The following is a 14,397-nucleotide window of genomic DNA, read 5'->3' as shown; positions in this document are numbered from 1 at the left end:
GTGTTTTCATCTGTAAATATTTACTGAGTATGATTTGTCCATATGTGTTACTTTATTGAAGTATGAACTAATATTTTTCAAGTCTATTTTATTTTCCAAAACTTAGGAGAAGAAAATCAAAGAATTTTCATTGTTCTAAGCCTGTCAGATAAAATTAAGTCTCCTCCAAAGAAAAAAATTGTTTCTTTCATCTGTCCTTAAAAGGAGATATTTCTTGGTTTCTTGAGTTAATATCAATATTAATATCAATATTATTTGACAAAACACAACAGGCAATCAAGGTTAAAAATGATTAAAATCAACTCGAAATGTTTAAATTTAACGTGTATATATATAATTTTCTTTATATCAACTTCAGAGTACTTGTGTGTAGACTCACAAAGTAATTGTAGCCAAGTAATATTGTTGATGATCAATCAACCTGTGAAAATTCCCGAGTTCCTTTTTTTTATTTCAAAATCAGTTTTCTATAACTTCAAAAAGTATAAATTTCAGTTGATTTGGAGGAATAAATGTCGTACATTTTGATGTTAGAAACTTCTTTTTAAAAGTCTTAAGAGTTTTTGAGGATCTACATCTGATTTACACCACTTTTAGAATATCCTGTAGCACGGTAACTCTGAGAAACTGACCACATAAAATTTGATGTCATCACGCCATACAGTTAAGTTGCTAGTTTCTACAAAGTATCAATTTTACAGCATAATACCAAAACCTTTTTGATAATCCATCCTAATGAAACATATAGATATAACGAACAGTTTTCAACATACATGTAAGGTCATTAAAACAATAAAAGTTAGGAGCAGAGCAAACACGGACCTCCAAGACATCAGAGTTGGGATCAGTTGCCATGGAGGAGTGAGCATCCCCTGCCGACGGTCACACCCGCCGTGTGCTCCTTGTCATGATTGGGAAAAGCACTGGATGGTTTGAAAAGTTATCACTTTTTGTTTTAAGTTTGCTACTCATGAGTAATTAAGGACACTTTCATGGTTTTTATAGTCGATAAAAGTGTGCTCGACTTTGAAAGTACAGGGATTGAAAAATAGTACTGTATATTGACGAACTTTTCAAATACATGTAAATTTAGGTGGTTTTAAAGCAGTTTTCTACACATTAATACACCTCGAAAACATTTATCTGAACGATAATGTAAAACAACAATAAAAATAATGGACTTTTTGGATGAATGAACTTCTATACATTTAACGTTATGGATATTAGTGATGGTTGAGGTAACTCTATCGAGCAACATAAGTTAAAATATAATTCATGATCAAAGCTCTTGTAAAAATTGCCTACACTTTAAACAATCATTTATGACGAGAAGGGAAAAATATTGATTGTCTTTTGTTATGCAGTGTATTTGGTTTTTAAATTCAAAAATAGATACATTTACAACATGGCATAGTGCTCAGGTTGTTCTTGTGTTTCATTCAACAGGCAGTTTGAGGAGCTATTTTTTTTTTACAGGACCACTGATACAACTGATAGCTCGGAAGCATCATTGATATTAAATGATTCAATGCAGGACCCTCTTACTCCTCTTTAAAATCATTTTTTCTTCAACTACAACTATATATAGTTACATTCTTAGTCATTTAAAGAAAGTAAAAAGTGAATGCCATGAAATGTACTGTATAAAAGCGTGGACGAAAACTTCCATCTTTTGAGGACAGATGATACAAACATTTTTTTCTTTGGAAGAGACTTAATTTCATAGATCTCTCAGGCTTAGAACAAAGGATAATTCTTTGATTTTTTTTCTTCTTAGCCTTGGAAGATGAAATAGATTTGGAATATTATTTAAAACTTCAATAAAATAACAAATATGGATAAATCATGCTCAGTAAAGGTTTACAGATGAAAACAAATTTCAGAATATGTTAGCTTAGTGCTAAAAGTGTAATATAAACTTTACAAAAATATACCAAGCTAGGTGAATTTTATGAAGAAAAGCAAAATGGTAAAAAAAATCAGTACAATCACATAGGCTGATTTTTACCGTTTTGCTTTTCCTCATAAAACGAACCTGGCTTGGTAACTATATATTTCTTTTTAAGTTATTATCACATGTTAATTAGCAGTAAGCTAACATACCGGTATTCTGAAATTTGTGTTTTCATCTGTAAACATTTACTGAGTATGATTTGTCCATATGTGTTAGTTTATTGAAGTATGAACTAATATTTTTCAAGTCTATTTTATTTTCCAAGACTAAGGAGAGAAAAAATCAAAGAATTATCCTTTTTTCTAAGCCCGTGAGATGAAATTTAGTCTCCTCCAAAGAAAAAATTATTTGTATCATCTGTCCTGAAGAATACAAAGAAAAACTATGGAAATGAAAATATTAAACAGTACATTAAGAAACCCCAGAACTTTTTTCATATCAATTTAGAAAACCCGAAAATTTTCTAACAATTTTATTCTGTTGATAAAAAACAAGGAACATTTACAAAGTTTAATTTATATGATTTGATTTAAACATATTTTATTGAAACATGATGGACACAAGTTATTCCAACTTAGATTGTCCTCTTCAACACAAATAAAATGACAAAAATAGATACATGTAATGTACATTTAAATAATATGATGATTAAATAGATAATTACTTCAATAGCATGTTTTTTAAAGAAAATCGTATAAGAGGTAAACATTGCATTTGTTTCCATTAGTTGGCCAAATAGAAAAAGAGTCGCCTCGATTATGAAATAACTGACTGTTTTAAAAAGTTTCTGTCCTCTCTGGTCGTCTTGGGATGAAAAACTTGAGGCGGTAGGCAGGCTTGACTTTTTCCCCCCAGAAAAGTTCAACATCAATGCTGATTGTTACTATTTTCCGGAGTGCATAAAAACAACTGTTTCCTGAGGGTTAAAACCCCTTTGAGTCAGGTTAGTTTAGCCAGTAGGTCGGGAGAGTATACCCAAACAATGTTTAGAGATGAAGGATATGGTTTTAAAAAAGTTTTTTAAAAACTAATATATTAAACGTGCTCATACTTTTCATTCACTTAATATATAACAACTTATTCATGTAGTTATTACATTCAATTATTTAATTAAATAGTGTAATGTTTCTTTGATGAAAGTCATATGAGAAAAGCAACAAAAATTCCAAATCAAAAAAACAAAAAGACGACAAAGCCATTTGTGAATCGTGGAAATGCGATGTGTCTTGATTTGTACACATTTCTCGATTTCTTTTACCCAGAGTGAAATATCACCATAGGTATTCTTAATATCTGCCTAAAGACTACATACGCACATCCAGGATTTTTAAAGGGGAGTTCAATCCTACGCAAGAAAAGAAATAAAAAAAGAGCCATCTACCGCCTGTCACAAGACAAAGTCGTATAACAGACACCCTAGATGTTGGGCCTTTCCAGGGTAGTTCACTTTCCATACAAACATTGCACTATCATTCAGAAGCTTCTTTAACATGATAATATACATAACAAAATTTGACATACTATACTTATCAAAACTTCTAACCCGCCATTTTATTTTTTTTTTTCAATTACTGCTGTCCTATTCGAAAGTACCAAACAAATTTTGCACTAAAGTTCTATTAGTTATACTCAGTTATTTAAAACCAACAATCTCTGAGTATATGGGTCTTAGAATTTTTGATTAGTATAAAATCCATATTTATTTTGATATTTCTTCCCCCTCCCCTTGAAATTTCATTCAATTATATAAACAGACTTTTAAAAAGTACATGTACAAAGATAAACTGAACGTTAATTTTTGTCCATTGATCGAATGTTACTATCTTCGTTATAGCGTTTCTTTTCGGCACTCATTTTCAGTTCTTCTGCATAATTTTTCAACCTCTCATAATCTTTCTATTAATAATCTTTACTGCAATTTTGCTGCAACCAGTCTTAACATTAAAATTATTTGAACTTTGTCCCAATGTTGTTTCTAAATTCATTCCTTTTTGTTAAAATCGTATGTATCATCTTTGGAAGGCCTGGAAGGGGGGCTTAATAGCAACTCTTATTTTTTTTAAATTTTTTATCACACGTTTACTTAATCTAAAAACGTAGTGTGAAAAATGGAGGCTACGTGTAGTTACAGAAAAGAAGACAGTGATATTTTGTCTTTGAATTTATTTCTAACAACAAGATAAATTAGTAGTTATATTCATGTGTTCAGTCATTATGCAAACTGGAAGTTACAAATAACAAATATACAAATAAAAATGAAAGTTATAACAATAAAGTTACAATGGAAAGTCGCTCATATATTACCGTTGTTTAAAAAAGATGATCCTTCAGTAGCTACTAATTATAGACCGGTATCATTGTTGAGCTGTGTTAGCAAAATTATGGAACGAATTGTTTTTAAACATGTGTACAATTACTTTCATCAGAATAATTTATTCTACAAATTTCAAGCAGGCTTTTTGCCAGGTCACTCAACTGTTTACCGACTACTTGAAACTTATCACACTATAATTAAGAATATCGACGAAGGAAAATTTTGTTGCATGGTATTTTGTGATCTGTCTAAAGCTTTCGACAGAGTTTGGCATAAGGGTTTACTTTTTAAATTAAAAACATATGGATTATGTGGAAATATTCTTACCTGGATAGAGAGTTACCTATGTAATAGAAGACAGAAAGTTATGTACAAAGATATTTTTTCGTCTAATAGAAACATTAACGCTGGTGTACCACAAGGATCTGTTCTTGGTCCTTTACTTTTTTTGATTTATGTGAATGATGTATCAGAAAACATGATTTCATTGTGTTGATTGTTTGCAGATGATAACTCTTTGCAAAGTTCCTCTTATAATGTTGCAACTATTGAATATACTTTAAATCATGATTTAGATATTCTGGATAAGTGGTCTTCCAAATGGCTTATGAAATTTAACCCATCTAAAACAAAAGCATTATTCTTTACATTAAAATCCAATGATTATCTCCCAAAATTACAATTTCAACAATGTAATCTAGAATACATAACCTCTCATAAGCATTTAGGATTACTTTTGAGCCAAAATCTTAATTGGTCTGATCATATAGACAATATAGTTAAACAGGCCTTTTGAAAAAGCTGAAATACAATATCGGTAGAAAAACTTTATCTAAAATGTACATAACTTTTATTAGACCACTACTTGAATATTGTTCTATAGTTTGGGATGGGTGTTCTTTACAAGATGTTGAACGATTAGAAAAGGTGCAGCTTTATGCTGCAAGAATTATTACAGGGTTACCAATTATCGCTTCAAGAGATGCATTATATTTAGAAACAGGATGGGAACCTCTTGCAGATAGGCGAAAAGTAGCAAAACGAAATACTATGTATAAAGTACATCACAACTTAGTACCCGTTTATTTAAAAGGTATTTTCCTGCAACAAGACGTAACGAATCAAAGTACGACACACACAATAGAGAGGACTACACGATTCCTAGATGTAGACTTGAAATATTTAAAAAATCTTTTGTTCCTGATACAATAAACCAATGGAATAGTCTGAGTATCACCACTAGAAACAGCACGTCTTTTAGCAGCTTTAAAAATAACATACATAAAAACCCAGCAGACCCCCCTTCTTATTTCTCCCATGGTAATAGACGACTTAATATCATACATACTAAACTACGACACAATTGCATTTTAAATTATGATCTTTATAAAAGAAACATTATCGAGAGACCTTACTGTTCATGTGGTACACCAGAAGACCCATATCATTTTTTCTTTGTCTGCAATAAGTACCAATATGCTAGAGAAAACCTATTCAGAGATTTACTGTGTCTTACGAAACCAAATATTAAATTGAACATTATTGATTGCCACTTACTTCTGCGGGGAGATGAGTCACAAAATGTAGAAATCAATAAATATATTTTTCAGTCAGTTCAAAAATTTATAAGATATTCTGGTAGATTTAATTAATTATTACTGCCTAACACTTACACTCTATATAGTTATATATTTATCATATGTAACAAATGTATGTTTCAATTTAACAAACATGTTTGTACATCAATATTCCTTTTTCACTTATTTTCCCTATGTATATATATTGACAGTTGTATGGTGAGAACCTAGTAAGTTGTTAGAACTTGTGTTCAAACCATTTGTATAGTATTTGAGCCGTTCCAAGCAAAAACCCCCCTTATGCAATCTGACAAAATTTTACGTCACAATAGAAAAAGCGACGTCATTGTTTTGCAACGAAAACTGCGATCAAAATATATCGCGCACTGACTGCGTTCCAACTGAATGCTTTGTTTTACGTCACAGAATTTTCTTCATTGTGCTTTCTGCATATTTTCTTTCATGACTCTTGTCTATTTCATAACATATCTGACTCTGGTTGTTGTCAAACTACATGTGCATTATACATTAAACCGACCTAATAGTGGTCTTATTAAATACATAATATTTGTCAACACTTCGACAATTACGTGTATTCTGTTCCATGTACAATATAAGTTTTCGGTTAAACTAAATAAAACATGAGACTGTTGTCTAAAATTCAGATTTACGACTCTTTCCTATTCAACAACGACAAAAATAATTACGTTTACATGAAATGATGATATTGAGTGTAAAAATATTTTTAAAAAGGAAGGAAGAGTTGTTTGAAATGTTTTTTTTTTATCCGAAGTCTTGGGGAAAATTGATTGGGCTTAATCACATGTGTCAAGAACACTGCACAGGAATTAACACCAATCAAAACAAAACGACAGAATTATTAAACCACACCCAATGCCAGATCTAAATCCGGGGTAATTTTTTTTTTTATTTATTGTAGACCCAGAACCTCTTGGACGAAAAGTGACACTAGTTTAGCTAACAAAGCCACATTAATTAAATAGACCTACACGTATATCCGACATTCTCCTTTTTTTAATGTGTTGAAAAGAGAGACGGACCGGTCTCCATGTAAATTTAACTAAAAGACTAAGTAAGACACAAAAGTAACCTACTCACCTCCCCCCACTTTCAGAACACGTGGACTCCTTGTAAGTTGTTAAGAATGGTCAGATGTCGAATATTTGAACTGAATGAACAGACAGAGAATTGTCAGCATCCCCCCTTCTGCACACATGTGTGTAAAATGTTGGGTAGACTGGGATAGAATATATTTAAAGTTTATTCTAACCCCCCCCCCCCCCCCTGGGCATCATTGCATGCTGATGTTAGCAGTGAAAATTTACATTCAGAAAAAATGCGAAGAGGGGCCCCAATGCAACCCCCGGATTTGTTTTTTATGTGCATGATTGTAATCACAATATTTGTTCACCTGAGTGTAAATCGAGTGCAAATAAAATACATTTCCAAAATATTTTAATCAGTTTGGATTTTCCCGATCTACTTTTCGTCTAACATAGCAAGAAGTAAATGCTCGTAATTTTTACCAGGAAGATCACATGCAGGTGAACATAACCTGATTTTTTTCCACAATGCTAGATCTTGGGAAATCAGAGAGCTAGGAGTATTTATCATATTATAACACTTTTGTCGAATGATTTGAAAAACGATCCGACATGTTTTTAAAACGCATGTTCCTGGGAAAATATTTAAGCGTTATCATTTTCAGTGGACCTGTACCAAGACAACTCTTTGACATTGTAGAAGCAAATGTGGAAAAAATAAAATAAGAAATAATAGTGTTTATTTTATCAATATATTGAGATTCCATTAGGAGACAATAAAATGATGGGAATCGTTGTATAAAAATGCAGTTTTTAATTTGGTGTTCAAATAATTATCCTTAAACAACGTTTGCGATGATACAGAATTTCAGTTTAAAGTGCTTAATGAAAGATTAAATGAGTGATGTTGACATCACAAAGTATACATAATCATGTTTGTCAGAAAAACTAAATTTTTGCATGTCATTTAGATAGGCCTATATCTAATTACTTTCCATGGCTTTCCATGTTTTTGAGCGGTCACCCATCCAATAGTTGAACAGGCTCGCCGTTGCTTAACTTGCCTGAAATAGAGAGGGACTCTACCGCATCACTAGAAAAGTTAGCTTAATAGCGAGGCAATATAAGTTCCCTATATATATTGTCCGCTACAGATGTCAAACACAAAAGTCGGATATATCTTGTTTAAAAAAGGTCTCTAGATAACTTCGGAAATATCTTGTATAGACAAAGGTTCTAGTTAAATTGTGAAACTTCAATGTTTAAAGTTAAACAGATTGATTGTTTGTATGATGTTATTCGTCCATCTCGAGAATTTTTAACTTATAAGGAGACGCCACCACTTGTCGGTGGAGAGCTGCAAATATTGTCCTATAACCGGCTTTTAGGGCCTTTGAGCAGTGAGGGATCTTTTTCGTGCCAGCACTAACTGCGATACGGGACCGCGGTTTATACAGACTCATCCGAAGGACCGGTCTCCATGTAAATTTAACAAGAAGACTATAACACAAAAGTAACCTACTCAACTCCTCTTTCCTATTTCAGAACACGTGAACTCCTCGTAAATTTGTAAGGATGGTCAGATGTTCGAATATTTGATGTTAATGAAGTGACAGAGAATGACCAGCATTCCTCCCCCCTCTGCACACAATGGAACTTCTGTGTATGTGTGTAAAATGTTGGGTAGACTGGGATAGAATTTATTTTACTAATATATGAGAAGCATTTTATTCGAAAGACAGTCCAATGTGCAGATTTCGCACGTAAAACATGTTCTCTTTTCTGTAAAATTTCTTTGTGTTTTTTTTTTGTATGAAGACGGTAATCAAATATTGTACATTTTTTGTCGATGACTTTAAAAGCTGCTTTGAATAGGCCCCTGACTTACACGTTTTTCTTAGTCTCTTGAATTTGTTTTTTTTTTTTTTGCTTTTGACTAAATGGTACATTTTCAGAGGACCTTCATTATATATTATAAGTGTTGACCTGTGAAACTTGCCTCATAACAACCTGTTGTTTGAAAAAAAAAACAGACAAAAAAAGTGTGACATGTATGATATTTTAAACTTCATACGGATCGTTTAACTGACTTAAATATTGAGAAAGTAAGCCTAACTTTCACTTTCATAGATCTATGCGTAAAGCCCAAGAGGATCGACTCTCATAATTTTGGTGTTAGATATAGATGGGGCTGTATGTTTGGCAGTCTTCCATATATTAATTACATGTACATGATTGTACTGTAGAAAATATACAATTTTAAAAAAAAACTGAATCAAATGCCTTGCTCATTTTCTCAGTTTTTCAGGTCAAGATTTTATTAGTTAATTCATAATTTGAAATCTGAAAAGTGTACTTGAACTATTCATAAATTACAGATTTAACATGTATATATCTAGTCTAAATTGCCTTTAAGTTTATACTAGTACTTATGTATTTATTCTTTTATTGCAGCCCCCCCCCCCCCCCGCCCACTTTCTTTCTAATATTTTTTAATAAATGAGGACATAATAAAGCAAAGAAAATGCATATGTAGTTGAACATTTAGAAAAAAAGGATAAATGGTACTTATCATTTACATTGATATATCATACTTTACAAAATCCTTATGTCGTGTTCATTAATAAAAGCGCAAGCCGCAGTCCCTTAATGCTGTCTCTTGGTCAGTGTTTTGAAGGCAAAGGTTGGACAAATAAAATCAATTATCAAAAATAAATTGATGGGAACTAAAACATTTTTTGTTGTTGCTGGTTTTGAAAGATTTTTGAAAGAACTTATGCGGTAAAATTGAAAGTGAATTTCACTTACTAGAAGATCTATCAATTATTTGTGATGTTTTCTCTAAGTCAGCGAATCATAGGACTATTTGAACTCCATTGGCATATTTTTAATCAATATCAGAAAAGAATAAACTGAACTTTTTCCTAAAAAAGAAAAAAAATGTTTACAACAAATTAAGCATATATATATTAAGCAGAACGGCAATACAATACTTAATTATTGCGTATAAGTAATTCATGTTTTTATTACGTCGCTATAACGTTGACGTCGCTACAATAGAAAATTTATAAAATATGACGTCGGCCATATAAATGATGCATACTTTGAATACCTGTAAATCCGTAACGGCGGAAGATACACCTGTAATATTTACAGGTTATATTTACCCAAGGTTCTACATCATTTTTCAAGGAAAAAGTCATTTTCGAAAATTTTTGACATAAGGGGGGTTTTTGCTTGGAACGGCTCATTTATACAATAAAATATGTTCAAACCAACCAAACCTAAAGTTACAAGATATTTTAAAACAGATAACAACCACCACAGTTAAACTAGGACTAACAATCCAAGCTATACGTTCTCCATAGCTACGTTACACTTAGTTATAATCACAGGAGTTCGCGTACCTATCAATTTTACCGAAATTTTCAGCAAATTAAAAAAAAATAACACTATAGGTATTATGGGTTTTTTTTTAATTTCAGGCGCGGATCCAGAAATTTTTTCCAGGAGGGGGTCCACCTCAGTCAAAAAAAAATTCCAATCCCAGAAATTTCTTGACAAACAAAAAAAAAAAAAAAAAAAAAAAAAAAAAAAAAAAAGGAAAATCGCGCAAACGTCAAAAACCTATTTTGTGTGTGTGTGTGGGGGGGGGGGGCACTTCACACATGTTAACGCTTACCAGGGGGGGTCTGAGTTTTCCAGGGGGGGTCCATGGTAACTGTTTTCTTGTTATAGTATATACATTTTTTAACCTGGTAAATTCCAGGGGGGGTCCGGAGCCCCCCCCCCCCCCCCTCTAGATCCGCGCATGAATTTACTGATAATTTCGGTAAAATTAATAGGTACGCGAACTCCTGTGGTTAAAACTATATAGCAACAACAACAAAAAAAAATCATGACCAACAAGTTATCAGAAGTAAGTCAATATCCCTCCAGGACTTCCGTAATCATTATATTTCAAACGAGTTTCAAAGAAAAACGTCATAATGCCGTCAGCACATTCTTACCCTGCGGCGATATGAGTTCCGACATTGTGTTTATTTCAGTACAATTTATAAAGTGTTGCATATATTACATATAAATTTCTACAGCAAAATTCAAAAATATTGGTAATAGTTTATCAGTTACCAGAAGGAAGGGATTTATATTGGGTCATGATTTTTTAAACTAACGATTTAAATAATACTACAGATTGCATAAAAAAATAATACACGAATCAATTACTCAGAGGGCAAAATTACAATAAATAAATAAATACACTTTTAAAACAAAAATACTGTGTACTGTAATAAAACAAGGCTATTTTGAATCCATCAGTATAACTTTACATTGAATCGAATAGAATGGTCGAATAGCTGATATCATCTCATCAGTATCACTTTATACTCGGAGTAAATGATAGCACCTACTAGTATTTGTTGCAAGAAGGTGATTTCACCGATTTAATTTTGAAAAAAGGTGATATTGTTACATTAATGTTATTACAATTGTTATAGATAGTTTTGAATTTCTTAAATTGCAAAACTTTAATGTAACAATATCACCTACACATGCATTTCTTTGCGAATAGTAATTTATATATGTCGCAGTTTGGTATTCATTGCAGTATAGTGATACATGTATCACCTATTCGAATAAGTGATATCACCAATTCAAGAGAGTGATATTACCAATTCATGCATCAACATTTCAACTAGATGACATAACCTTTTTAATACTAGTCCATGTAGTAGCGTCGCCCGCGTGGCGCAGTGGTTAGAGCGTCTGCTCTAGAGTCGCGAATTAATGAGTTGAATGGGTTCGAATCCCACTGTGGGACGATGAGACCGGTCCTTCGGATGAGACCGTTTTAAAAACCGAGGTCCCGTGTCGTAGTAGGTGCTGGCACGAAAAAGATCCCTCCCTACTCAATGGTCCTGAGTCCCGATTATAGGACAAAATGTAGCTCTCCACCGGCACGTGGTGGCGTCTCCATATGAGTGAAAAATTCTCGAGAGGGACGTTTAACAACATACAATCAATTAAATCAATCCATGTAGTAGGTGATATACGGTGGTATATTTAGGACACGTAATTATTTTTTTAAGATACCAGGAAAAATTTATCTTGTGAAAACGAGATATATTATATTGTGAAAACGAGATATATTATCTTGTGAAAACGAGAAATTACCTTGTGAAAACGAGAAATTACCTTGTGAAAACGAGAAATTATCTTGTGAAAACAAGATATTACCTTCTGATAAACGAGAAAATACCTTGTGAAAACGTGGTATTATCTTGTGAAACGGAGAAATTATCTTGTGAAAACGAGATAATATCTCGTGAAAACGTCTTATCTTGTGAAAACGAGATAATATCTCGTGAAAACGACTTATTATCTTTTGAAATAGTGATAATATCTCGTGAGGAGGACATATTGACGTCGTGGAAATAAAAGGTCGGGTGGGGATTGTTGGTACTTTGCAGGCGGCAGTAAAACTGTTTTTCAAAGAATATATTACATGACTTTGGACATAAAGTTTAAGGGTGTTTTAATTTCGTTTTAGGGCCCAATAAAGCACATTTTTAATCCAATTAATGTATGAAAATAATTGAGACAAGCAGATATTTTGCAGATACGACCATTTTGAGATTCCCATTTTATTTGAATGAAATACGATCGGATATTTGTAAATGTAAAAATAAAATGTACATTTGCATCTTTAGCATGCATTTACATCGAAGGGACGTACATGAAGAACATAATTAATTAATCTGAAAACAGAAATGAATAGGCTTGATAGAAATATGTCCTAATAACATCATTGTAAGTTGTGGAATATTTATGTCATTTCAAGCATTCCTTAATGATATCATCTCATATACTTTTCATCCATTTTTGACAACGAATAGCAAAATATTAAATTATGTTGTTTAAAGTAATATAATATATAGTAAGCTATAACGTGCGCCATTTTAAAATACGGCTGGAAATTTATATATTTTGTTTACCAATAAAAGTTACGAAAATGCTGTAAATTACACCATTTAAATAAAATTCGTTATAAAGTTATCAAATTATAATTATTTATTATCCTGCAAGGAGAATAATGTCTATTTTTAAGTAAATCCACCACGTGACGCCGTCGCTACTTTTAGATTGATAAACAAACACGGCGTCAAGAAAACGAGGTAAGCCCTTTGAGATACAACTCACTTTTGACATGGATGGCGTGTTACTATTAATATAACTTATCTTTAAATGTAATCAATATCAACCATCTATACTCTATTATGACGCATATTAACCTTTTATTAATAATCGTTGTCAAAATGCAACGTGCCTCGTTGTCTATAATTTCCCGTGGACATACGTGTCTATATTTAGACCTACTGTTTACGCACTTCCTTTATCAATATTCATGAAAAGACTGAATTCTTGATTGCAGATATTGCTTTATTGTTCTGTTATTACAACGAGTTTTATAGTTAAATTTTGTGGAAATATTATTTTTTCATGACACTTTATGTGTTTCAAATCACTTAATCATTTTGTTTCAAATACAAATCGGCATCCATACGGCGTATATTACTTTAATGAATGTAAGAAAATTTAAAGTCGGAAAAATATGTCGTTTTCACAAGATAATAAGTCGATTTCACAAGATATCGGTAATAAGTCGTTTACACAAGATAATATCTCGTTTTCACAAGATATTAAGTCGTTTCACAAGGTAATATTTCGTTATATCATACTTTCATGTAAATTACTTGAATCTGATTCGTCGAGAAACAATTGATAAAAAAACACTACTACCCGCTGAATAATGAAGCCACGCCCTCCTGCGTAGCAACAGTCAACATTGCTTGACGACGGGTGGTATTCCAAAAAATAGCGACTGCGCGGAATTTATGCGCGCACGGTTCACTGTAATATGTATTTGTATAAAACATTCAGTATGATATAATAAATATTGCATGTAGTTGAGTGTAACATTGAAAATTTTCACCCCAAGAAAACCATTGTCAACCGAGGCTGCGCCTCGGTTGACAATGGTTTTCTTGGGGTGAAAATTTTCAATGTTACACTCAACTACATGCAATATTTATATATTCATAAGATGATTTCTCGTTTTCACAAGATAATATCTCGCTTTCACAAGATAATTTCTCGTTTTCACAAGATAATTTCTCGTTACAAGAAAATATCTCGTTTTCGCAAGATAATTCCTCGTTTTCACAAGATAATACCTCGTTTTCACAAGATAATTTCTCGTTTTCACAATATAACATGTCGTTTTCACGAGATAAAATATTTCCTGATATCTTAAAAAAGAAATACTTACGTGTCCTAAATATACCACCGTAGTGATATCTATGGCACGCCAAATTCACAAAAATGAGCTAAACATAGTTTCACAGTCGATAAACTAAGTTTACGGACTGTAAACTATAGTTAACAACGTTTATCTATATTTTACATCTGTAAACCATAGTTAACGCG

Source organism: Saccostrea cucullata, unplaced genomic scaffold, assembly GCF_032062105.1.
Source record: "Saccostrea cucullata isolate Sc308-1 unplaced genomic scaffold, CSIRO_AGI_Scuc_v1 ctg1808, whole genome shotgun sequence".
NCBI classification, from domain to species: Eukaryota; Metazoa; Mollusca; class Bivalvia; order Ostreida; family Ostreidae; genus Saccostrea; species Saccostrea cuccullata.
Note: the sequence above shows the minus strand (reverse complement) of the source record.